Below are 27788 nucleotides of genomic sequence, written 5' to 3' on the forward strand. Positions count from 1 at the left end.
CCCGTGCACTCTCTGGACTCACTGCACTGCATCCCCAATGGTGCCAGTGCACGCTCTGGACTCACTGCACTGCATCCCCAGTGGTGCCAGTGCACTCTCTGGACTCACTGCACTGCATCACCAGTGGTGACAGTGCACTCTGTGGACTCACTGCAGTGCATCCCCAGTGGTGCCAGTGCACTCTCTGGACTCACTGCACTGCATCCCCAGTGGTGCCAGTGCACTCTGTGGACTCACTGCAGTGCATCCCCAGTCGTGCCATTGCGTTCTCTGGACTCACCGCACTGCAACCTGAGTGGTGCCAGTGCACTCTCTGGAGTCACTGCACTGCATACCCAGTGGTGCCAGTGCACTCACTGGACTCACTATACTGCATCACCAGTGGTGCCAGTGCACTCTCTGGACTCACTGCACTGCATCCCCAGTGCTGCCAGTGCATTCACTGGACTCACTGCAGTGCATCCCCAGTGGTGTCAGTGCACTCTCTGGACTCACTGCACTGCATCCCCAGTGCTGCCAGTGCACTCTCTGGACTCACTGAATTGCATCCCCAATGGGGCCAGTGCACTCTCTGCACTCACTGCACTGCATCCCCAGTGGTGCCAGTGCGCTCTCTGGAGTCACAGCACTGCATCCCCAGTGGTGCCAGTGCAATCTCTGGACTCACTGCACTGCATCCCCAGTGGTGCCAGTGCACTCTCTGGACTCACTGAAGTGCATCCCCATTGGTGCCAGTGCACTCTCTGCACTCACTGCACTGCATCCCCAGTGGTGCCAGTGCACTCACTGGACTGGCTGCACTGCATCCCCAGTGGTGCCAGTGCGCTCTCCGGAGTCACAGCACTGCATCCCCAGTGGTGCCAGTGCACTCACTGGACTCACTGCAGTGAATCCCCGGTGGTGCCAGTGCACTCTCTGCACTCACTGCACAGCATCCCCAGTGGTGTCAGTGCACTCACTGGACTCACTGGACTGCATCACCAGTGGTGCCAGTGCACTCTCTGGACTCACTGCACTGCATCCCCGGTGGTGCCAGTGCACTCTCTGGACTCACTGCACTGCATCCCCAGTGGTGCCAGTGTACTCTCTGGACTCACTACACTGCTTCCGCAGTGGTGCCAGAGCACTCTCTGGACTCACTGCAGTGCATCCCCAGCGGTGCCAGTGCACTCTCTGGACTCACTGCACTGCATCCCCAGTGGTGCCAGTGCACTCTCTGGACTCACTGCAGTGCATCCCCAGTGCTGACAGTGCACTCTCTGGACTCACTGCACTGCATCCCCAGTGGTGCCAGTGCAATCACTGGACTCACTGTAGTGCATCCCCAGTGGTGCCAGTGCACTCTCTGGACTCAGTGTACTGCATCACCAGTGGTGCCAGTGCACTCTCTGGACTCACTGCACTGCATCCCCAGTGGTGCCAGTGCACTCTCTGGACTCTCTGCACTGCATCCCCAGTGGTGCCAGTGCACTCTCTGCACTCACTGCACTGCATTCCCAGTGGTGCCAGTGAAGTCTCTGGACTCACTGCACTGCATCCCCAGTGGTGCCAGTGCACTCTCTGGACTCACTGCAGTGCATCCCCAAAGGTGCCAGTGCACTCTCTGGACTCACTGCACTGCATCCCCAGTGGTGCCAGTGCACTGTCTGGATTCACTGTACTGCATCCCCAGTGGTGCCAGTGCATTCTCTGGACTCACTGCAGTGCATCCCCAGTGGTGCCAGTGCACTCTCTGGACTCTCTGCACTGCATCACCAGTAGTGCCAGTGCACTCTCTGGAGTCACTGCACTGCATCCCCAGTGGTGCCAGTGCACTCTCTGGACTCACTGAAGTGCATCCCCTGTGGTGCCAGTGCACTCTCTGGACTCACTGCACTGCATCCCCAGTGGTGCCAGTGCGCTCTCTGGAGTCACAGCACTGCATCCCCAGTGGTGCCAGTGCACTCACTGGACTCACTGTACTGCATCACAGGTGGTGCCAGTGCACTCTCTGGACTCACTGAAGTGAATCCCCGGTGGTGCCAGTGTACTCTCTGGACTCACTGCAGTGCATCCCCTGTGGTGCCAGTGTACTCTGTGGACTCACTGCACTGCATCCCCAGTGGTGCCAGTGCACTCTCTCGAGTCACTGCACTACATCCCCAGTGGTGCCAGTGCACTCACTGGACTCACTGTACTGCATCCCCAGTGGTGCCAGTGCACTCTCTGGACTCACTGTACTGCATCCCCAGTGGTGCCAGTGCATTCTCTGGACTCACTGCAGTGCATCCCCAGTGGTGCCAGTGCACTCTCTGGACTCTCTCCACTGCATCCCCAGTAGTGCCAGTGCACTCTCTGGAGTCACTGCACTGCATCCCCAGTGGTGCCAGTGCACTCTCTGGACTCAATGAAGTGCATCCCCAGTGGTGCCAGTGCACTCTCTGTAGTCACTTCACTGCATCCCCAGTGGTGCCAGTGCGCTCTCTGGAGTCACAGCACTGCATCCCCAGTGGTGCCAGTGCACTCACTGGACTCACTGTACTGCATCACAGGTGGTGCCAGTGCACTCTCTGGACTCACTGCAGTGAATCCCCGGTGGTGCCAGTGTACTCTCTGCACTCACTGCACTGCATCCCCAGTGTTGGCAGTGCACTCTCTGGACTCACTGCACTGCATCCCCGGTGGTGCCAGTGCACTCTCTGGACTCACTGCACTGCATCCCCAGTGGTGCCAGTGTACTCTCTGGACTCACTGCAGTGCATCACCAGTGGTGCCAGAGCACTCTCTGGACTCACTGCACTGCATCCCCAGTGATGCCAGTGCACTCTCTGGACTCACTGCACTGCATCCCCAGTGGTGTCAGTGCACTCTCTGGACTCACTGAAGTGCATCCCCAGTGGTGCCAGAGCACTCTCTGGACTCACTGCAGTGCATCCGCAGTGGTGCCAGTGCACTCTCTGGACTCACTGCACTGCATCCCCGGTGGTGCCAGTGCAATCTCTGGACTCACTGCAGTGCATCCTCAGTGGTGCCAGTGCACTCTCTGGACTCACTGCAGCGCATCCCCAGTGGTGCCAGTGCACTCTCTGGACTCACTGTACTGCATCACCAGTGGTGCCAGTGCACTCTCTGGACTCACTGCACTGCATCCACAGTGGTGCCAGTGCACTCTCTGGACTCACTGCACTGCATCCGCAGTGGTGCCAGTGCACTCTCTGGACTCACTGCACTGCATCCCCAGTGGTGCCAGGGCACTCTCTGCACTCACTGCACTGCATCCCCAGTGGTGCCAGAGCACTCTCTGGACTCACTGCACTGCATCCCCAGTGGTGCCAATGCAATCTCTGGACTCACTGCAATGCATCCCAGGTCGTGCCAGTGCACTCTCTGTACTCACTGCACTGCATCACCAGTGGTGCCACTGCACTCTCTGGACTCACTGTACTGCATCCCCGTGGTGCCAGTGCACTCTGTGGACTCACTGTACTGCATCCCCAGTGGTGCCAGTGCACTCTCTGGACTCACTGCACTGCATCCCCAGTACTGCCAGTGCACTCTCTGGACACACTGCACTGCATCCCCACTGCTGTCAGTGCACTCTGTGGACTCACTGTACTGCATCCCCAGTGGTGCCAGTGCACTCTCTGGACTCACTGCAGTGCATCCCCAGTGGTGCCAGTGCACTCTGTGGACTCACTGCACTGCATCCCCAGTGGTGCCAGGGCACTCTCTGGACTCACTGCACTACATCCCCAGTGGTGCCAGTGCACTCTCTGGACTCACTGCACTGCATCCCCAGTGGTGCCAGTGCACTCTCTGCACTCACTGCACTGCATCCCCACTGCTGCCAGTGCACTCTCTGGACTCACTGCACTGCATCCCCAGTGGTGCCAGTGCACTCTCTGGACTCACTGCAGTGCATCCCCTGTGGTGCCAGTGCACTCACTGGACTCACTATACTGCATCAGCAGTGGTGCCAGTGCACTCTCTGGACTCACTGCACTGCATCCCCAATGCTGCCAGTGCATTCACTGGACTCACTGTACTGCATCCCCAGTGGTGCCAGTGCACTCTCTGGGCTCACTGCAGTGCATCCCCAGTGGTGCCAGTGCACTCTCTGGACTCACTGCACTGCATCCGCAGTGGTGCCAGTGCACTCTCTGGACTCACTGCAGTGCATCCCCAGTGGTGCCAGTGCACTCTCTGGACTCACTGAAGTGCATCCCCAGTGGTGCCAGTGCACTCTCTGGACTCACTGTACTGCATCCCCAGTGGTGCCAGTACACTCTCTGGACTCACTGCACTGCATACCCAGTGGTGCCAGTGCACTCTCTGGACTCACTGCAGTGCATCCCCAGTGGTGCCAGTGCACTCTCTGGACTCACTGCACTGCATCCCCAGTGATGCTAGTGCACTCTGTGGACTCACTGCAGTGCATCCCCAGTGGTGCCAGTGCACTCTCTGGACTCACTGACGTGCATTCTCAGTGGAGCCAGTGCACTCTCTGGACTCACTGCACTGCATCCCCAGTGGTGCCAGTGCACTCTCTGGACGCACTGAAGTGCATCCCCATTGGTGCCAGTGCACTCTCTGCACTCACTGCACTGCATCCCCATTGGTGCCAGTGCACTCTCTGGACTCACTGTACTGCATCACCAGTGGTGTCAGTGCACTCTCTGGACTCACTGGACTGCATCCCCAGTGGTGTCAGTGCACTCACTGGACTCACTGGACTGCATCCCCAGTGGTGCCAGTGCACTCCCTGGACTCACTGCACTGCATCCCCAGTGGTGCCAGTGCACTCTCTGCACTCACTGCACTGCATTCCCAGTGGTGCCAGTGAAGTCTCTGGACTCACTGCACTGCATCCCCAGTGCTGCCAGTGCACTCTCTGGACTCACTGCAGTGCATCCCCAAAGGTGCCAGTGCACTCTCTGGACTCACTGCACTGCATCCCCAGTGGTGCCAGTGCACTGTCTGGACTCACTGTACTGCATCCCCAGAGGTGCCAGTGCATTCTCTGGACTCACTGCAGTGCATCCCCAGTACTGCCAGTGCACTCTCTGGACACACTGCAGTGCATCCCCACTGCTGTCAGTGCACTCTGTGGACTCACTGTACTGCATCCCCAGTGGTGCCAGTGCACTCTCTGGACTCACTGCAGTGCATCCCCAGTGGTGCCAGTGCACTCTCTGGACTCACTGCACTGCATCCCCAGTGGTGCCAGGGCACTCTCTGGACTCACTGCACTACATCCCCAGTGGTGCCAGTGCACTCTCTGGACTCACTGCACTGCATCCCCAGTGGTGCCAGTGCACTCTCTGGACTCACTGCACTGCATCCCCAGTGGTGCCAGTGCACTCTCTGGACTCACTGCACTGCATCCCCACTGCTGCCAGTGCACTCTCTGCACTCACTGCACTGCATCCCCACTGCTGCCAGTGCACTCTCTGGACTCACTGCACTGCATCCCCAGTGGTGCCAGTGCACTCTCTGGACTCACTGCAGTGCATCCCCTGTGGTGCCAGTGCACTCACTGGACTCACTATACTGCATCAGCAGTGGTGCCAGTGCACTCTCTGGACTCACTGCACTGCATCCCCAATGCTGCCAGTGCATTCACTGGACTCACTGTACTGCATCCCCAGTGGTGCCAGTGCACTCTCTGGGCTCACTGCAGTGCATCCCCAGTGGTGCCAGTGCACTCTCTGGACTCACTGCACTGCATCCGCAGTGGTGCCAGTGCACTCTCTGGACTCACTGCAGTGCATCCCCAGTGGTGCCAGTGCACTCTCTGCACTCACTGAAGTGCATCCCCAGTGGTGCCAGTGCACTCTCTGGACTCACTGTACTGCATCCCCAGTGGTGCCAGTACACTCTCTGGACTCACTGCACTGCATCCCCAGTGGTGCCAGTGCACTCTCTGGACTCACTGCAGTGCATCCCCAGTGGTGCCAGTGAACTCTCTGGACTCACTGCACTGCATCCCCAGTGATGCTAGTGCACTCTGTGGACTCACTGCAGTGCATCCCCAGTGGTGCCAGTGCATTCTCTGGACTCACTGCAGTGCATCCCCAGTGGTGCCAGTGCACTCTCTCGAGTCACTGCACTACATCCCCAGTGGTGCCAGTGCACTCTCTGGACTCACTGTACTGCATCATCAGTGGTGCCAGTGCACTCTCTGGACTCACTGCAGTGCATTCTCATTGGTGCCAGTGCACTCTCTGGACTCACTGGACTGCATCCCCAGTGGTGCCAGTGCACTGCCCGGACTCACTGCACTGCATCCCCAGTGGTGCCAGTGCACTCTCTGGACTCACTGCACTGCATCCCCAGTGGTGCCAGTGTACTCTCTGGACTCACTACACTGCATCCCCAGTGGTGCCAGAGCACTCTCTGGACTCACTGAAGTGCATTCTCAGTGGTGCCAGTGCACTCTCTGGACTCACTGCACTGCATCCCCAGTGGTGTCAGTGCACTCTCTGGACTCACTGCAGTGCATCCCCAGTGCTGACAGTGCACTCTCTGGACTCACTGCACTGCATCCCCAGTGGTGCCAGTGCACTCTCTGGACTCACTGCACTGCATACCCAGTGGTGCCAGTGCACTCTCTGGACTCACTGCACTGCATCCCCAGTGGTGCCAGTGCACTCTCTGGACTCACTGCAGTGCATCCCCAGTGGTGCCAGTGCACTCTCTGGACTCTCTGCACTGCATCCCCACTGGTGCCAGTGCACTCTCTGGACTCACTGCAGTGCATCCCCAGTGGTGCCAGTGCACTCTCTGGACTCACTGCACTGCATCCCCAGTGGTGCCAGTGCACTCTCTGCACTCACTGCACTGCATTCCCAGTGGTGCCAGTGAAGTCTCTGGACTCACTGCACTGCATCCCCAGTGCTGCCAGTGCAATCTCTGGACTCACTGCAGTGCATCCCCAAAGGTGACAGTGCACTCTCTGGACTCCTTGCACTGCATCCCCAGTGGTGCCAGTGCACTCTCTGGACTCACTGCAGCGCATCCCCAGTGGTGCCAGTGCACTCTCTGGACTCACTGCAGTGCATCCCAAGTGGTGCCAGTGCACTCTCTCGAGTCACTGCACTACATCCCCAGTGGTGCCAGTGCACTCTCTGGACTCACTGTACTGCATCATCAGTGGTGCCAGTGCACTCTCTGGACTCACTGCAGTGCATTCCCATTGGTGCCAGTGCACTCTCTGCACTCACTGCAGTGCATCCCCAGTGGTGCCAGTGCACTCTCTCGAGTCACTGCACTGCATCCCCAGTGGTGCCAGTGCACTCACTGGACTCACTGTACTGCATCACAGGTGGTGCCAGTGCACTCTCTAGAGTCACTGCAGTGAATCCCAGTGGTGCCAGTGTACTCTCTGCACTCACTGCAGTGCATCCCCAGTGGTGCCAGTGCACTCTCTGGACTCACTGCAGTGCATCCCAAGTGGTGCCAGTGCACTCTCTCGAGTCACTGCACTACATCCCCAGTGGTGCCAGTGCACTCTCTGGACTCACTGTACTGCATCATCAGTGGTGCCAGTGCACTCTCTGGACTCACTGCAGTGCATTCCCATTGGTGCCAGTGCACTCTCTGCACTCACTGCAGTGCATCCCCAGTGGTGCCAGTGCACTCTCTCGAGTCACTGCACTGCATCCCCAGTGGTGCCAGTGCACTCTCTGGACTCACTGTACTGCATCATCAGTGGTGCCAGTGCACTCTCTGGACTCACTGCAGTGAATCCCAGTGGTGCCAGTGTACTCTCTGCACTCACTGCAGTGCATCCCCAGTGGTGCCAGTGCACTCTCCGGACTCACTGCACTGCATCCCCAGTGATGCTAGTGCACTCTGTGGACTCACTGCAGTGCATCCCCAGTGGGGCCAGTGCACTCTCTGGACTCACTGTACTGCATCCCCAGTGCTGACAGTGCACTCTCTGGACTCACTGACGTGCATTCTCAGTGGTGCCAGTGCACTCTCTGGACTCACTGCCGTGCATCCCCAGTGGTGCCAGTACACTCACTGGACTGACTGCAGTGCATCCCCAGTGGTGCCAGTGCACTCTCTGGACTCACTGCACTGCATCCCCATTGGTGCCAGTGCATTCTCTGGACTCACCGCACTGCACGCTGAGTGGTGCCAGTGCACTCTCTGGAGTCACTGCGCTGCATTACCAGTGATTCCAGTGCACTCTCTGGACTCCCGGCACTGCAACCCCAGTGGTGCCAGTGCACTCTCTGGACTCACTGCACTGCATCCCCAGTGGTGCCAGTGCACTCTCTGGACTCACTGCAGGGCATCCCAGGTGGTGCCAATGCACTCTGTGAACTCACTGCACTGCATCCCCAGTGGAGCGCGTGCACTCTCTGGACTCACTGCAGTGCATCCCCAGTGGTGCCAGTGCACTCTCTGGACTCACTGCACTGCATCCCCAGTGGAGCCCGTGCACTCTCTGGACTCACTGCACTGCATCCCCAGTGGAGCCCGTGCACTCTCTGGACTCACTGCACTGCATCCCCAATGGTGCCAGTGCACGCTCTGGACTCACTGCACTGCATCCCCAGTGGTGCCAGTGCACTCTCTGGACTCACTGCACTGCATCACCAGTGGTGACAGTGCACTCTGTGGACTCACTGCAGTGCATCCCCAGTGGTGCCAGTGCACTCTCTGGACTCACTGCACTGCATCCCCAGTGGTGCCAGTGCACTCTGTGGACTCACTGCAGTGCATCCCCAGTCGTGCCATTGCGTTCTCTGGACTCACCGCACTGCAACCTGAGTGGTGCCAGTGCACTCTCTGGAGTCACTGCACTGCATACCCAGTGGTGCCAGTGCACTCACTGGACTCACTATACTGCATCACCAGTGGTGCCAGTGCACTCTCTGGACTCACTGCACTGCATCCCCAGTGCTGCCAGTGCATTCACTGGACTCACTGCAGTGCATCCCCAGTGGTGTCAGTGCACTCTCTGGACTCACTGCACTGCATCCCCAGTGCTGCCAGTGCACTCTCTGGACTCACTGAATTGCATCCCCAATGGGGCCAGTGCACTCTCTGCACTCACTGCACTGCATCCCCAGTGGTGCCAGTGCGCTCTCTGGAGTCACAGCACTGCATCCCCAGTGGTGCCAGTGCAATCTCTGGACTCACTGCACTGCATCCCCAGTGGTGCCAGTGCACTCTCTGGACTCACTGAAGTGCATCCCCATTGGTGCCAGTGCACTCTCTGCACTCACTGCACTGCATCCCCAGTGGTGCCAGTGCACTCACTGGACTGGCTGCACTGCATCCCCAGTGGTGCCAGTGCGCTCTCCGGAGTCACAGCACTGCATCCCCAGTGGTGCCAGTGCACTCACTGGACTCACTGCAGTGAATCCCCGGTGGTGCCAGTGCACTCTCTGCACTCACTGCACAGCATCCCCAGTGGTGTCAGTGCACTCACTGGACTCACTGGACTGCATCACCAGTGGTGCCAGTGCACTCTCTGGACTCACTGCACTGCATCCCCGGTGGTGCCAGTGCACTCTCTGGACTCACTGCACTGCATCCCCAGTGGTGCCAGTGTACTCTCTGGACTCACTACACTGCTTCCGCAGTGGTGCCAGAGCACTCTCTGGACTCACTGCAGTGCATCCCCAGCGGTGCCAGTGCACTCTCTGGACTCACTGCACTGCATCCCCAGTGGTGCCAGTGCACTCTCTGGACTCACTGCAGTGCATCCCCAGTGCTGACAGTGCACTCTCTGGACTCACTGCACTGCATCCCCAGTGGTGCCAGTGCAATCACTGGACTCACTGTAGTGCATCCCCAGTGGTGCCAGTGCACTCTCTGGACTCAGTGTACTGCATCACCAGTGGTGCCAGTGCACTCTCTGGACTCACTGCACTGCATCCCCAGTGGTGCCAGTGCACTCTCTGGACTCTCTGCACTGCATCCCCAGTGGTGCCAGTGCACTCTCTGCACTCACTGCACTGCATTCCCAGTGGTGCCAGTGAAGTCTCTGGACTCACTGCACTGCATCCCCAGTGGTGCCAGTGCACTCTCTGGACTCACTGCAGTGCATCCCCAAAGGTGCCAGTGCACTCTCTGGACTCACTGCACTGCATCCCCAGTGGTGCCAGTGCACTGTCTGGATTCACTGTACTGCATCCCCAGTGGTGCCAGTGCATTCTCTGGACTCACTGCAGTGCATCCCCAGTGGTGCCAGTGCACTCTCTGGACTCTCTGCACTGCATCACCAGTAGTGCCAGTGCACTCTCTGGAGTCACTGCACTGCATCCCCAGTGGTGCCAGTGCACTCTCTGGACTCACTGAAGTGCATCCCCTGTGGTGCCAGTGCACTCTCTGGACTCACTGCACTGCATCCCCAGTGGTGCCAGTGCGCTCTCTGGAGTCACAGCACTGCATCCCCAGTGGTGCCAGTGCACTCACTGGACTCACTGTACTGCATCACAGGTGGTGCCAGTGCACTCTCTGGACTCACTGAAGTGAATCCCCGGTGGTGCCAGTGTACTCTCTGGACTCACTGCAGTGCATCCCCTGTGGTGCCAGTGTACTCTGTGGACTCACTGCACTGCATCCCCAGTGGTGCCAGTGCACTCTCTCGAGTCACTGCACTACATCCCCAGTGGTGCCAGTGCACTCACTGGACTCACTGTACTGCATCCCCAGTGGTGCCAGTGCACTCTCTGGACTCACTGTACTGCATCCCCAGTGGTGCCAGTGCATTCTCTGGACTCACTGCAGTGCATCCCCAGTGGTGCCAGTGCACTCTCTGGACTCTCTCCACTGCATCCCCAGTAGTGCCAGTGCACTCTCTGGAGTCACTGCACTGCATCCCCAGTGGTGCCAGTGCACTCTCTGGACTCAATGAAGTGCATCCCCAGTGGTGCCAGTGCACTCTCTGTAGTCACTTCACTGCATCCCCAGTGGTGCCAGTGCGCTCTCTGGAGTCACAGCACTGCATCCCCAGTGGTGCCAGTGCACTCACTGGACTCACTGTACTGCATCACAGGTGGTGCCAGTGCACTCTCTGGACTCACTGCAGTGAATCCCCGGTGGTGCCAGTGTACTCTCTGCACTCACTGCACTGCATCCCCAGTGTTGGCAGTGCACTCTCTGGACTCACTGCACTGCATCCCCGGTGGTGCCAGTGCACTCTCTGGACTCACTGCACTGCATCCCCAGTGGTGCCAGTGTACTCTCTGGACTCACTGCAGTGCATCACCAGTGGTGCCAGAGCACTCTCTGGACTCACTGCACTGCATCCCCAGTGGTGCCAGTGCACTCTCTGGACTCACTGAAGTGCATCCCCAGTGGTGCCAGAGCACTCTCTGGACTCACTGCAGTGCATCCGCAGTGGTGCCAGTGCACTCTCTGGACTCACTGCACTGCATCCCCGGTGGTGCCAGTGCAATCTCTGGACTCACTGCAGTGCATCCTCAGTGGTGCCAGTGCACTCTCTGGACTCACTGCAGCGCATCCCCAGTGGTGCCAGTGCACTCTCTGGACTCACTGTACTGCATCACCAGTGGTGCCAGTGCACTCTCTGGACTCACTGCACTGCATCCACAGTGGTGCCAGTGCACTCTCTGGACTCACTGCACTGCATCCGCAGTGGTGCCAGTGCACTCTCTGGACTCACTGCACTGCATCCCCAGTGGTGCCAGGGCACTCTCTGCACTCACTGCACTGCATCCCCAGTGGTGCCAGAGCACTCTCTGGACTCACTGCACTGCATCCCCAGTGGTGCCAATGCAATCTCTGGACTCACTGCAATGCATCCCAGGTCGTGCCAGTGCACTCTCTGTACTCACTGCACTGCATCACCAGTGGTGCCACTGCACTCTCTGGACTCACTGTACTGCATCCCCGTGGTGCCAGTGCACTCTGTGGACTCACTGTACTGCATCCCCAGTGGTGCCAGTGCACTCTCTGGACTCACTGCACTGCATCCCCAGTACTGCCAGTGCACTCTCTGGACACACTGCACTGCATCCCCACTGCTGTCAGTGCACTCTGTGGACTCACTGTACTGCATCCCCAGTGGTGCCAGTGCACTCTCTGGACTCACTGCAGTGCATCCCCAGTGGTGCCAGTGCACTCTGTGGACTCACTGCACTGCATCCCCAGTGGTGCCAGGGCACTCTCTGGACTCACTGCACTACATCCCCAGTGGTGCCAGTGCACTCTCTGGACTCACTGCACTGCATCCCCAGTGGTGCCAGTGCACTCTCTGCACTCACTGCACTGCATCCCCACTGCTGCCAGTGCACTCTCTGGACTCACTGCACTGCATCCCCAGTGGTGCCAGTGCACTCTCTGGACTCACTGCAGTGCATCCCCTGTGGTGCCAGTGCACTCACTGGACTCACTATACTGCATCAGCAGTGGTGCCAGTGCACTCTCTGGACTCACTGCACTGCATCCCCAATGCTGCCAGTGCATTCACTGGACTCACTGTACTGCATCCCCAGTGGTGCCAGTGCACTCTCTGGGCTCACTGCAGTGCATCCCCAGTGGTGCCAGTGCACTCTCTGGACTCACTGCACTGCATCCGCAGTGGTGCCAGTGCACTCTCTGGACTCACTGCAGTGCATCCCCAGTGGTGCCAGTGCACTCTCTGGACTCACTGAAGTGCATCCCCAGTGGTGCCAGTGCACTCTCTGGACTCACTGTACTGCATCCCCAGTGGTGCCAGTACACTCTCTGGACTCACTGCACTGCATACCCAGTGGTGCCAGTGCACTCTCTGGACTCACTGCAGTGCATCCCCAGTGGTGCCAGTGCACTCTCTGGACTCACTGCACTGCATCCCCAGTGATGCTAGTGCACTCTGTGGACTCACTGCAGTGCATCCCCAGTGGTGCCAGTGCACTCTCTGGACTCACTGACGTGCATTCTCAGTGGAGCCAGTGCACTCTCTGGACTCACTGCACTGCATCCCCAGTGGTGCCAGTGCACTCTCTGGACGCACTGAAGTGCATCCCCATTGGTGCCAGTGCACTCTCTGCACTCACTGCACTGCATCCCCATTGGTGCCAGTGCACTCTCTGGACTCACTGTACTGCATCACCAGTGGTGTCAGTGCACTCTCTGGACTCACTGGACTGCATCCCCAGTGGTGTCAGTGCACTCACTGGACTCACTGGACTGCATCCCCAGTGGTGCCAGTGCACTCCCTGGACTCACTGCACTGCATCCCCAGTGGTGCCAGTGCACTCTCTGCACTCACTGCACTGCATTCCCAGTGGTGCCAGTGAAGTCTCTGGACTCACTGCACTGCATCCCCAGTGCTGCCAGTGCACTCTCTGGACTCACTGCAGTGCATCCCCAAAGGTGCCAGTGCACTCTCTGGACTCACTGCACTGCATCCCCAGTGGTGCCAGTGCACTGTCTGGACTCACTGTACTGCATCCCCAGAGGTGCCAGTGCATTCTCTGGACTCACTGCAGTGCATCCCCAGTGGTGCCAGTGCACTCTCTGGACTCTCTGCACTGCATCCCCAGTAGTGCCAGTGCACTCTCTGGAGTCACTGCACTGCATCCCCAGTGGTGCCAGTGCACTCTCTGGACTCACTGCACTGCATCCCCAGTGGTGCCAGTGCACTCTCTGGACTCACTGCAGTGCATCCCCAGTGGTGCCAGTGCGCTCTCTGGAGTCACAGCACTGCATCCCCAGTGGTGCCAGTGCACTCACTGGACTCACTGTACTGCATCACAGGTGGTGCCAGTGCACTCTCTGGACTCACTGCAGTGAATCCCCGGTGGTGCCAGTGTACTCTCTGCACTCACTGCACTGCATCCCCAGTGGTGGCAGTGCACTCTCTGGACTCACTGCACTGCATCCCCGGTGGTGCCAATGCACTCTCTGGACTCACTGCACTGCATCCCCAGTGGTGCCAGTGTACTCTCTGGACTCACTGCACTGCATCCCCAGTGCTGACAGTGCACTCTCTGGACTCACTGCACTGCAACCGCAGTGGTGCCAGTGCACTCTCTGGACTCACTGCACTGCATCCCCAGTGGTGCCAGTGCACTCTCTGCACTCACTGCACTGCATCCCCAGTGGTGCCAGAGCACTCTCTGGACTCACTGCACTGCATCCCCAGTGGTGCCAATGCAATCTCTGGACTCACTGCAATGCATCCCAGGTCGTGCCAGTGCACTCTCTGTACTCACTGCACTGCATCACCAGTGGTGCCAGTGCACTCTCTGGACTCACTGTACTGCATCCCCGTGGTGCCAGTGCACTCTGTGGACTCACTGTACTGCATCCCCAGTGGTGCCAGTGCACTCTCTGGACTCACTGCACTGCTTCCCCAGTACTGCCAGTGCACTCTCTGGACACACTGCACTGCATCCCCACTGCTGTCAGTGCACTCTGTGGACTCACTGCACTGCATCCCCAGTGGTGCCAGTGCACTCTCTGCACTCACTGCAGTGCATCCCCAGTGGTGCCAGTGCACTCTCTGGACTCACTGCACTGCATCCCCAGTGGTGCCAGTGCACTCTCTGGACTCACTGCAGTGCATCCCCTGTGGTGCCAGTGTACTCTCTGGACTCACTGCACTGCATCCCCAGTGGTGCCAGTGCACTCTCTGGACTCACTGCACTACATCCCCAGTGGTGCCAGTGCACTCACTGGACTCACTGCACTGCATCCCCAGTGGTGCCAGTGCACTCTCTGGACTCACTGCACTGCATCCCCGGTGGTGCCAGTGCAATCTCTGGACTCACTGCAGTGCATCCCCAGTGGTGCCAGTGCACTCTCTGGACTCACTGCAGCGCATCCCCAGTGGTGCCAGTGCACTCTCTGGACTCACTGTACTGCATCACCAGTGGTGCCAGTGCACTCTCTGGACTCACTGCACTGCATCCCCAGTGGTGCCAGTGCACTCTCTGGACTCACTGCACTGCATCCCCAGTGGTGCCAGTGCACTCTCTGGACTCACTGCACTGCATCCCCAGTGGTGCCAGTGCACTCTCTGCACTCACTGCACTGCATCCCCAGTGGTGCCAGAGCACTCTCTGGACTCACTGCACTGCATCCCCAGTGGTGCCAATGCAATCTCTGGACTCACTGCAATGCATCCCAGGTCGTGCCAGTGCACTCTATGTACTCACTGCACTGCATCACCAGTGGTGCCACTGCACTCTCTGGACTCACTGTACTGCATCCCCAGTGGTGCCAGAGCACTCTCTGGACTCACTGCACTGCATCCCCAGTACTGCCAGTGCACTCTCTGGACACACTGCAGTGCATCCCCACTGCTGTCAGTGCACTCTGTGGACTCACTGTACTGCATCCCCAGTGGTGCCAGTGCACTCTCTGGACTCACTGCACTACATCCCCAGTGGTGCCAGTGCACTCACTGGACTCACTGCACTGCATCCCCAGTGGTGCCAGTGCACTCTCTGGACTCACTGCACTGCATCCCCGGTGGTGCCAGTGCAATCTCTGGACTCACTGCAGTGCATCCCCAGTGGTGCCAGTGCACTCTCTGGACTCACTGCAGCGCATCCCCAGTGGTGCCAGTGCACTCTCTGGACTCACTGTACTGCATCACCAGTGGTGCCAGTGCACTCTCTGGACTCACTGCACTGCATCCCCAGTGGTGCCAGTGCACTCTCTGGACTCACTGCACTGCATCCCCAGTGGTGCCAGTGCACTCTCTGGACTCACTGCACTGCATCCCCAGTGGTGCCAGTGCACTCTCTGCACTCACTGCACTGCATCCCCAGTGGTGCCAGAGCACTCTCTGGACTCACTGCACTGCATCCCCAGTGGTGCCAATGCAATCTCTGGACTCACTGCAATGCATCCCAGGTCGTGCCAGTGCACTCTATGTACTCACTGCACTGCATCACCAGTGGTGCCACTGCACTCTCTGGACTCACTGTACTGCATCCCCAGTGGTGCCAGAGCACTCTCTGGACTCACTGCACTGCATCCCCAGTACTGCCAGTGCACTCTCTGGACACACTGCAGTGCATCCCCACTGCTGTCAGTGCACTCTGTGGACTCACTGTACTGCATCCCCAGTGGTGCCAGTGCACTCTCTGGACTCACTGCAGTGCATCCCCAGTGGTGCCAGTGCACTCTCTGGACTCACTGCACTGCATCCCCAGTGGTGCCAGGGCACTCTCTGGACTCACTGCACTACATCCCCAGTGGTGCCAGTGCACTCTCTGGACTCACTGCACTGCATCCCCAGTGGTGCCAGTGCACTCTCTGGACTCACTGCACTGCATCCCCAGTGGTGCCAGTGCACTCTCTGCACTCACTGCACTGCATCCCCACTGCTGCCAGTGCACTCTCTGGACTCACTGCACTGCATCCCCAGTGGTGCCAGTGCACTCTCTGGACTCACTGCAGTGCATCCCCTGTGGTGCCAGTGCACTCACTGGACTCACTATACTGCATCAGCAGTGGTGCCAGTGCACTCTCTGGACTCACTGCACTGCATCCCCAATGCTGCCAGTGCATTCACTGGACTCACTGTACTGCATCCCCAGTGGTGCCAGTGCACTCTCTGGGCTCACTGCAGTGCATCCCCAGTGGTGCCAGTGCACTCTCTGGACTCACTGCACTGCATCCGCAGTTCTGCCAGTGCACTCTCTGGACTCACTGCAGTGCATCCCCAGTGGTGCCAGTGCACTCTCTGCACTCACTGAAGTGCATCCCCAGTGGTGCCAGTGCACTCTCTGGACTCACTGTACTGCATCCCCAGTGGTGCCAGTACACTCTCTGGACTCACTGCACTGCATCCCCAGTGGTGCCAGTGCACTCTCTGGACTCACTGCAGTGCATCCCCAGTGGTGCCAGTGCACTCTCTGGACTCTCTGCACTGCATCCCCACTGGTGCCAGTGCACTCTCTGGACTCACTGCAGTGCATCCCCAGTGGTGTCAGTGCACTCTCTGGACTCACTGCACTGCATCCCCAGTGGTGCCAGTGCACTCTCTGCACTCACTGCACTGCATTCCCAGTGGTGCCAGTGAAGTCTCTGGACTCACTGCACTGCATCCCCAGTGGTGCCAGTGCACTCTCTGGACTCACTGCACTGCATCCCCAGTGGTGCCAGTGTACTCTCTGGACTCACTGCAGTGCATCCCCAGTGTTGCCAGAGCACTCTCTGGACTCACTGCACTGCATCCCCAGTGGTGCCAGTGCACTTTCTGGACTCACTGCACTGCATCCCCAGTGGTGTCAGTGCACTCTCTGGACTCACTGCAGTGCATCCCCAGTGGTGCCAGTGCACTCTCTGGACTCACTGCACTGCATCCCCACTGCTGCCAGTGCACTCTCTGGACTCACTGCACTGCATCCCCAGTGGTGCCAGTGCACGCTCTGGACTGACTGCACTGCATCACCAGTGGTGCCAGTGTACTCTCTGGACTCACTGCACTGCATCCCCAGTGGTGCCAGTGCACTCACTGGACTCACTGTACTGCATCCCCAGTGGTGCCAGTGTACTCTCTGGACTCACTGCAGTGCATCCCCAGTGGTGCCAGTGCACTCTCTGGACTCACTGCACTGCATCCTCAGTGGTGCCAGTGCACTCACTGGACTCACTATACTGCATCAGCAGTGGTGCCACTGCAATCTCTGGACTCACTACACTGCATCCCCAATGCTGCCAGTGCATTCACTGGACTCACTGTACTGCATCCCCAGTGGTGCCAGTGCACTATCTGGGCTCACTGCAGTGCATCCCCAGTGGTGCCAGTGCACTCTCTGGACTCACTGCACGGCATCCCCAGTGGTGCCAGTGCACTCTCTGGACTCACTGCAGTGCAATCGCAGTGGTGCCAGTGCACTCTCTGGACTCACTGTACTGCATCATCAGTGGTGCCACTGCACTCTCTGGACTCACTGCAGTGCATCCCCAGTGGTGCCAGTGCACTCTCTGGACTCACTGCAATGCATACCCAGTGGTGCCAGTGCACTCACTGGACTCACTATACTGCATCACCAGTGGTGCCAGTGCACTCTCTGGACTCACTGCACTGCATCCCCAGTGCTGCCAGTGCATTCACTGGACTCACTGCAGTGCATCCCCAGTGGTGTCAGTGCACTCTCTGGACTCACTGCACTGCATCCCCAGTGCTGCCAGTGCACTCTCTGGACTCACTGAAGTGCATCCCCAATGGGGCCAGTGCACTCTCTGCACTCACTGCACTGCATCCCCAGTGGTGCCAGTGCGCTCTCTGGAGTCACAGCACTGCATCCCCAGTGGTGCCAGTGCAATCTCTGGACTCACTGCACTGCATCCCCAGTGGTGCCAGTGCACTCTCTGGACTCACTGAAGTGCATCCCCATTGGTGCCAGTGCACTCTCTGCACTCACTGCACTGCATCCCCAGTGGTGCCAGTGCACTCACTGGACTGGCTGCACTGCATCCCCAGTGGTGCCAGTGCGCTCTCCGGAGTCACAGCACTGCATCCCCAGTGGTGCCAGTGCACTCACTGGACTCACTGCAGTGAATCCCCGGTGGTGCCAGTGCACTCTCTGCACTCACTGCACAGCATCCCCAGTGGTGTCAGTGCACTCACTGGACTCACTGGACTGCATCACCAGTGGTGCCAGTGCACTCTCTGGACTCACTGCACTGCATCCCCAGTGGTGCCAGTGCACTCTCTGGACTCACTGCACTGCATCCCCAGTGGTGCCAGAATACTCTCTGGACTCACTACACTGCTTCCGCAGTGGTGCCAGAGCACTCTCTGGACTCACTGCACTGCATCCCCAGCGGTGCCAGTGCACTCTCTGGACTCACTGCACTGCATCCCCAGTGGTGCCAGTGCACTCTCTGGACTCACTGCAGTGCATCCCCAGTGCTGACAGTGCACTCTCTGGACTCACTGCACTGCATCCCCAGTGGTGCCAGTGTAATCACTGGACTCACTGTAGTGCATCCCCAGTGGTGCCAGTGCACTCTCTGGACTCAGTGTACTGCATCACCAGTGGTGCCAGTGCACTCTCTGGACTCACTGCACTGCATCCCCAGTGGTGCCAGTGCACTCTCTGGACTCTCTGCACTGCATCCCCAGTGGTGCCAGTGCACTCTCTGCACTCACTGCACTGCATTCCCAGTGGTGCCAGTGAAGTCTCTGGACTCACTGCAGTGCATCCCCAGTGCTGCCAGTGCACTCTCTGGACTCACTGCAGTGCATCCCCAAAGGTGCCAGTGCACTCTCTGGACTCACTGTACTGCATCCCCGTGGTGCCAGTGCACTCTGTGGACTCACTGTACTGCATCCCCAGTGGTGCCAGTGCACTCTCTGGACTCACTGCACTGCATCCCCAGTACTGCCAGTGCACTCTCTGGACACACTGCAGTGCATCCCCACTGCTGTCAGTGCACTCTGTGGACTCACTGTACTGCATCCCCAGTGGTGCCAGTGCACTCTCTGGACTCACTGCAGTGCATCCCCAGTGGTGCCAGTGCACTCTCTGGACTCACTGCACTGCATCCCCAGTGGTGCCAGGGCACTCTCTGGACTCACTGCACTACATCCCCAGTGGTGCCAGTGCACTCTCTGGACTCACTGCACTGCATCCCCAGTGGTGCCAGTGCACTCTCTGGACTCACTGCAGTGCAACCCCAGTGGTGCCAGTGCACTCTCTGCACTCACTGCACTGCATCCCCACTGCTGCCAGTGCACTCTCTGGACTCACTGCACTGCATCCCCAGTGGTGCCAGTGCACTCTCTGGACTCACTGCACTGCATCCCCAGTGGTGCCAGTGCACTCTCTCGAGTCACTGCACTACATCCCCAGTGGTGCCAGTGCACTCACTGGACTCACTGTACTGCATCCCCAGTGGTGCCAGTGCACTCTCTGGACACACTGTACTGCATCCCCAGTGGTGCCAGTGCATTCTCTGGACTCACTGCAGTGCATCCCCAGTGGTGCCAGTGCACTCTCTGGACTCTCTCCACTGCATCCCCAGTAGTGCCAGTGCACTCTCTGGAGTCACTGCACTGCATCCCCAGTGGTGCCAGTGCACTCTCTGGACTCACTGAAGTGCATCCCCAGTGGTGCCAGTGCACTCTCTGTAGTCACTTCACTGCATCCCCAGTGGTGCCAGTGCGCTCTCTGGAGTCACAGCACTGCATCCCCAGTGGTGCCAGTGCACTCACTGGACTCACTGTACTGCATCACAGGTGGTGCCAGTGCACTCTCTGGACTCACTGCAGTGAATCCCCGGTGGTGCCAGTGTACTCTCTGCACTCACTGCACTGCATCCCCAGTGGTGGCAGTGCACTCTCTGGACTCACTGTACTGCATCCCCGGTGGTGCCAGTGCACTCTCTGGGCTCACTGCAGTGCATCCCCAGTGGTGCCAGTGTACTCTCTGGACTCACTGCAGTGCATCACCAGTGGTGCCAGAGCACTCTCTGGACTCACTGCACTGCATCCCCAGTGGTGCCAGTGCACTCTCTGGACTCACTGCACTGCATCCCCAGTGGTGTCAGTGCACTCTCTGGACTCACTGAAGTGCATCCCCAGTGGTGCCAGTGCACTCTCTGGACTCACTGCAGTGCATCCCCAGTGGTGCCAGTGCACTCTCTGGACTCACTGTACTGCATCCCCAGCGGTGCCAGTGCACTCTCTGGACTCACTGCACTGCATCCCCAGTGGTGCCAGTGCACTCTCTGGACTCACTGCAGTGCATCCCCAGTGCTGACAGTGCACTCTCTGGACTCACTGCACGGCATCCCCAGTGGTGCCAGTGCAATCACTGGACTCACTGTAGTGCATCCCCAGTGGTGCCAGTGCACTCTCTGGACTCAGTGTAATGCATCACCAGTGGTGCCAGTGCACTCTCTGGACTCACTGCACTGCATCCCCAGTGGTGCCAGTGCACTCTCTGGACTCTCTGCACTGCATCCCCAGTGGTGCCAGTGCACTCTCTGCACTCACTGCACTGCATTCTCAGTGGTGCCAGTGAAGTCTCTGGACTCACTGCACTGCATCCCCAGTGCTGCCAGTGCACTCTCTGGACTCACTGCAGTGCATCCCCAAAGGTGCCAGTGCACTCTCTGGACTCACTGTACTGCATCCCCGTGGTGCCAGTGCACTCTGTGGACTCACTGCACTGCATCCCCAGTGGTGCCAGTGCACTCTCTGGACTCACTGCACTGCATCCCCAGTACTGCCAGTGCACTCTCTGGACACACTGCACTGCATCCCCACTGCTGTCAGTGCACTCTGTGGACTCACTGTACTGCATCCCCAGTGGTGCCAGTGCACTCTCTGGACTCACTGCACTGCATCCCCAGTGGTGCCAGTGCACTCTCTGGACTCACTGCACTGCATCCCCAGTGGTGCCAGGGCACTCTCTGGACTCACTGCACTGCATCCCCAGTGGTGCCAGTGCACTCTCTGGACTCACTGCACTGCATCCCCAGTGGTGCCAGTGCACTCTCTGGGCTCACTGCAGTGCATCCCCAGTGGTGCCAGTGCACTCTCTGCACTCACTGCACTGCATCCCCACTGCTGCCAGTGCACTCTCTGGACTCACTGCACTGCATCCCCAGTGGTGCCAGTGCACTCTCTGGACTCACTGCACTGCATCCCCAGTGGTGCCAGTGCACTCTCTCGAGTCACTGCACTACATCCCCAGTGGTGCCAGTGCACTCACTGGACTCACTGTACTGCATCCCCAGTGGTGCCAGTGCACTCTCTGGACTCACTGTACTGCATCCCCAGTGGTGCCAGTGCATTCTCTGGACTCACTGCAGTGCATCTCCAGTGGTGCCAGTGCACTCTCTGGACTCTCTCCACTGCATCCCCAGTAGTGCCAGTGCACTCTCTGGAGTCACTGCACTGCATCCCCAGTGGTGCCAGTGCACTCTCTGGACTCACTGAAGTGCATCCCCAGTGGTGCCAGTGCACTCTCTGTAGTCACTTCACTGCATCCCCAGTGGTGCCAGTGCGCTCTCTGGAGTCACAGCACTGCATCCCCAGTGGTGCCAGTGCACTCACTGGACTCACTGTACTGCATCACAGGTGGTGCCAGTGCACTCTCTGGACGCACTGCAGTGAATCCCCGGTGGTGCCAGTGTACTCTCTGCACTCACTGCACTGCATCCCCAGTGGTGGCAGTGCACTCTCTGGACTCACTGCACTGCATCCCCGGTGGTGCCAGTGCACTCTCTGGACTCACTGCACTGCATCCCCAGTGGTGCCAGTGTACTCTCTGGACTCACTGCAGTGCATCACCAGTGGTGCCAGAGCACTCTCTGGACTCACTGCACTGCATCCCCAGTGGTGCCAGTGCACTCTCTGGACTCACTGCACTGCATCCCCAGTGGTGTCAGTGCACTCTCTGGACTCACTGAAGTGCATCCCCAGTGGTGCCAGTGCACTCTCTGGACTCACTGCAGTGCATCCCCAGTGGTGCCAGTGCACTCTCTGGACTCACTGCACTGCATCCCCGGTGGTGCCAGTGCAATCTCTGGACTCACTGCAGTGCATCCCCAGTGGTGCCAGTGCACTCTCTGGACTCACTGCAGTGCATCCCCAGTGGTGCCAGTGCACTCTCTGGACTCACTGTACTGCATCACCAGTGGTGCCAGTGCACTCTCTGGACTCACTGCACTGCATCCCCAGTGGTGCCAGTGCACTCTCTGGACTCACTGCACTGCATCCGCAGTGGTGCCAGTGCACTCTCTGGACTCACTGCACTGCATCCCCAGTGGTGCCAGGGCACTCTCTGCACTCACTGCACTGCATCCCCAGTGGTGCCAGAGCACTCTCTGGACTCACTGCACTGCATCCCCAGTGGTGCCAATGCAATCTCTGGACTCACTGCAATGCATCCCAGGTCGTGCCAGTGCACTCTCTGTACTCACTGCACTGCATCACCAGTGGTGCCACTGCACTCTCTGGACTCACTGTACTGCATCCCCGTGGTGCCAGTGCACTCTGTGGACTCACTGTACTGCATCCCCAGTGGTGCCAGTGCAGTCTCTGGACTCACTGCACTGCATCCCCAGTACTGCCAGTGCACTCTCTGGACACACTGCACTGCATCCCCACTGCTGTCAGTGCACTCTGTGGACTCACTGTACTGCATCCCCAGTGGTGCCAGTGCACTCTCTGGACTCACTGCAGTGCATCCCCAGTGGTGCCAGTGCACTCTCTGGACTCACTGCACTGCATCCCCAGTGGTGCCAGAGCACTCTCTGGACTCACTGCACTGCATCCCCAGTGGTGCCAGTGCACTCTCTGGACTCACTGCACTGCATCCCCAGTGGTGCCAGTGCACTCTCTGGACTCACTGCAGTGCATCCCCAGTGGTGCCAGTGCACTCTCTGCACTCAATGCACTGCATCCCCACTGCTGCTAGTGCACTCTCTGGACTCACTGCACTGCATCCCCAGTGGTGCCAGTGCACTCTCTGGACTCACTGCAGGGCATCCCCTGTGGTGCCAGTGCACTCACTGGACTCACTATACTGCATCAGCAGTGGTGCCAGTGCACTCTCTGGACTCACTGCACTGCATCCCCAATGCTGCCAGTGCATTCACTGGACTCACTGTACTGCATCCCCAGTGGTGCCAGTGCACTCTCTGGGCTCACTGCAGTGCATCCCCAGTGGTGCCAGTGCACTCTCTGGACTCACTGCACTGCATCCGCAGTGGTGCCAGTGCACTCTCTGGACTCACTGCAGTGCATCCCCAGTGGTGCCACTGCACTCTCTGGACTCACTGGACTGCATCCCCAGTGGTGCCAGTGCACTCTCTGGACTCACTGCAGTGCATCCCCAGTGGTGCCAGTGCACTCTCTGGACTCACTGCACTGCATCCCCAGTGATGCTAGTGCACTCTGTGGACTCACTGCAGTGCATCCCCAGTGGTGCCAGTGCACGCTCTGGACTCACTGCAGTGCATCCCCAGTGGTGCCAGTGCACTCTCTGGACTCACTGACGTGCATTCTCAGTGGTGCCAGTGCACTCTCTGGACTCACTGCACTGCATCCCCAGTGGTGCCAGTGCACTCTCTGGGCTCACTGCACTGCATCCCCAGTGGTGCCAGTGCACTCTCTCGAGTCACTGCACTACATCCCCAGTGGTGCCAGTGCACTCACTGGACTCACTGTACTGCATCCCCAGTGGTGCCAGTGCACTCTCTGGACTCACTGTACTGCATCCCCAGTGGTGCCAGTGCATTCTCTGGACTCACTGCAGTGCATCTCCAGTGGTGCCAGTGCACTCTCTGGACTCTCTCCACTGCATCCCCAGTAGTGCCAGTGCACTCTCTGGAGTCACTGCACTGCATCCCCAGTGGTGCCAGTGCACTCTCTGGACTCACTGAAGTGCATCCCCAGTGGTGCCAGTGCACTCTCTGTAGTCACTTCACTGCATCCCCAGTGGTGCCAGTGCGCTCTCTGGAGTCACAGCACTGCATCCCCAGTGGTGCCAGTGCACTCACTGGACTCACTGTACTGCATCACAGGTGGTGCCAGTGCACTCTCTGGACTCACTGCAGTGAATCCCCGGTGGTGCCAGTGTACTCTCTGCACTCACTGCACTGCATCCCCAGTGGTGGCAGTGCACTCTCTGGACTCACTGCACTGCATCCCAGGTGGTGCCAGTGCACTCTCTGGACTCACTGCACTGCATCCCCAGTGGTGCCAGTGTACTCTCTGGACTCACTGCAGTGCATCACCAGTGGTGCCAGAGCACTCTCTGGACTCACTGCACTGCATCCCCAGTGGTGCCAGTGCACTCTCTGGACTCACTGCACTGCATCCCCGGTGGTGCCAGTGCAATCTCTGGACTCACTGCAGTGCATCCCCAGTGGTGCCAGTGCACTCTCTGGACTCACTGCAGTGCATCCCCAGTGGTGCCAGTGCACTCTCTGGACTCACTGTACTGCATCACCAGTGGTGCCAGTGCACTCTCTGGACTCACTGCACTGCATCCCCAGTGGTGCCAGTGCACTCTCTGGACTCACTGCACTGCATCCGCAGTGGTGCCAGTGCACTCTCTGGACTCACTGCACTGCATCCCCAGTGGTGCCAGGGCACTCTCTGCACTCACTGCACTGCATCCCCAGTGGTGCCAGAGCACTCTCTGGACTCACTGCACTGCATCCCCAGTGGTGCCAATGCAATCTCTGGACTCACTGCAATGCATCCCAGGTCGTGCCAGTGCACTCTCTGTACTCACTGCACTGCATCACCAGTGGTGCCACTGCACTCTCTGGACTCACTGTACTGCATCCCCGTGGTGCCAGTGCACTCTGTGGACTCACTGTACTGCATCCCCAGTGGTGCCAGTGCACTCTCTGGACTCACTGCACTGCATCCCCAGTACTGCCAGTGCACTCTCTGGACACACTGCACTGCATCCCCACTGCTGTCAGTGCACTCTGTGGACTCACTGTACTGCATCCCCAGTGGTGCCAGTGCACTCTCTGGACTCACTGCAGTGCATCCCCAGTGGTGCCAGTGCACTCTCTGGACTCACTGCACTGCATCCCCAGTGGTGCCAGAGCACTCTCTGGACTCACTGCACTGCATCCCCAGTGGTGCCAGTGCACTCTCTGGACTCACTGCACTGCATCCCCAGTGGTGCCAGTGCACTCTCTGGACTCACTGCAGTGCATCCCCAGTGGTGCCAGTGCACTCTCTGCACTCAATGCACTGCATCCCCACTGCTGCCAGTGCACTCTCTGGACTCACTGCACTGCATCCCCAGTGGTGCCAGTGCACTCTCTGGACTCACTGCAGTGCATCCCCTGTGGTGCCAGTGCACTCACTGGACTCACTATACTGCATCCGCAGTGGTGCCAGTGCACTCTCTGGACTCACTGCAGTGCATCCCCAGTGGTGCCACTGCACTCTCTGGACTCACTGCACTGCATCCCCAGTGGTGCCAGTGCACTCTCTGGACTCACTGCAGTGCATCCCCAGTGGTGCCAGTGCACTCTCTGGACTCACTGCACTGCATCCCCAGTGGTGCCAGGGCACTCTCTGGACTCACTGCACTGCATCCCCAGTGGTGCCAGTGCACTCTCTGGACTCACTGCACTGCATCCCCAGTGGTGCCAGTGCACTCTCTGGACTCACTGCAGTGCATCCCCAGTGGTGCCAGTGCACTCTCTGCACTCAATGCACTGCATCCCCACTGCTGCCAGTGCACTCTCTGGACTCACTGCACTGCATCCCCAGTGGTGCCAGTGCACTCTCTGGACTCACTGCAGTGCATCCCCTGTGGTGCCAGTGCACTCACTGGACTCACTATACTGCATCCGCAGTGGTGCCAGTGCACTCTCTGGACTCACTGCAGTGCATCCCCAGTGGTGCCACTGCACTCTCTGGACTCACTGCACTGCATCCCCAGTGGTGCCAGTGCACTCTCTGGACTCACTGCAGTGCATCCCCAGTGGTGCCAGTGCACTCTCTGGACTCACTGCACTGCATCCCCAGTGATGCTAGTGCACTCTGTGGACTCACTGCAGTGCATCCCCAGTGGTGCCAGTGCACGCTCTGGACTCACTGCAGTGCATCCCCAGTGGTGCCAGTGCACTCTCTGGACTCACTGACGTGCATTCTCAGTGGTGCCAGTGCACTCTCTGGACTCACTGCACTGCATCCCCAGTGGTGCCAGTGCACTCTCTGGACGCACTGAAGTGCATCCCCATTGGTGCCAGTGCACTCTCTGCACTCACTGCACTGCATCCCCATTGGTGCCAGTGCACTCTCTGGACTCACTGTACTGCATCACCAGTGGTGTCAGTAGACTCTCTGGACTCACTGGACTGCATCCCCAGCGGTGTCAGTGCACTCACTGGACTCACTGGACTGCATCCCCAGTGGTGCCAGTGCACTCCCTGGACTCACTGCACTGCGTCCCCAGTGGTGCCAGTGCACTCTCTGCACTCACTGCACTGCATTCCCAGTGGTGCCAGTGCACTCTCTGGCCTCACTGCACTGCATCCCCAGTGCTGCCAGTGCACTCTCTGGACTCACTGCACTGCATCCCCAAAGGTGCCAGTGCACTCTCTGGACTCACTGCACTGCATCCCCAGTGGTGCCAGTGCACTGTCTGGACTCACTGTACTGCATCACCAGTGGTGCCAGTGCATTCTCTGGACTCACTGCAGTGCATCCCCAGTGGTGCCAGTGCACTCTCTGGACTCACTGCACTGCATCCCCAGTGGTGCCAGTGCACTCTCTGCACTCACTGCACTGCATCCCCAGTGGTGCCAGAGCACTCTCTGGACTCACTGCACTGCATCCCCAGTGGTGCCAATGCAATCTCTGGACTCACTGCAATGCATCCCAGGTCGTGCCAGTGCACTCTCTGTACTCACTGCACTGCATCACCAGTGGTGCCAGTGCACTCTCTGGACTCACTGTACTGCATCCCCGTGGTGCCAGTGCACTCTGTGGACTCACTGTACTGCATCCCCAGTGGTGCCAGTGCACTCTCTGGACTCACTGCAGTGCATCCCCAGTACTGCCAGTGCACTCTCTGGACACACTGCACTGCATCCCCACTGCTGTCAGTGCACTCTGTGGACTCACTGTACTGCATCCCCAGTGGTGCCAGTGCACTCTCTGGACTCACTGCAGTGCATCCCCAGTGGTGCCAGTGCACTCTCTGGACTCACTGCACTGCATCCCCAGTGGTGCCAGGGCACTCTCTGGACTCACTGCACTACATCCCCAGTGGTGCCAGTGCACTCTCTGGACTCACTGCACTGCATCCCCAGTGGTGCCAGTGCACTCTCTGGACTCACTGCAGTGCATCCCCAGTGGTGCCAGTGCACTCTCTGGACTC

Source organism: Anser cygnoides, chromosome 3 (genome assembly GCF_040182565.1).
Source record: "Anser cygnoides isolate HZ-2024a breed goose chromosome 3, Taihu_goose_T2T_genome, whole genome shotgun sequence".
Taxonomy (NCBI): Eukaryota; Metazoa; Chordata; class Aves; order Anseriformes; family Anatidae; genus Anser; species Anser cygnoides.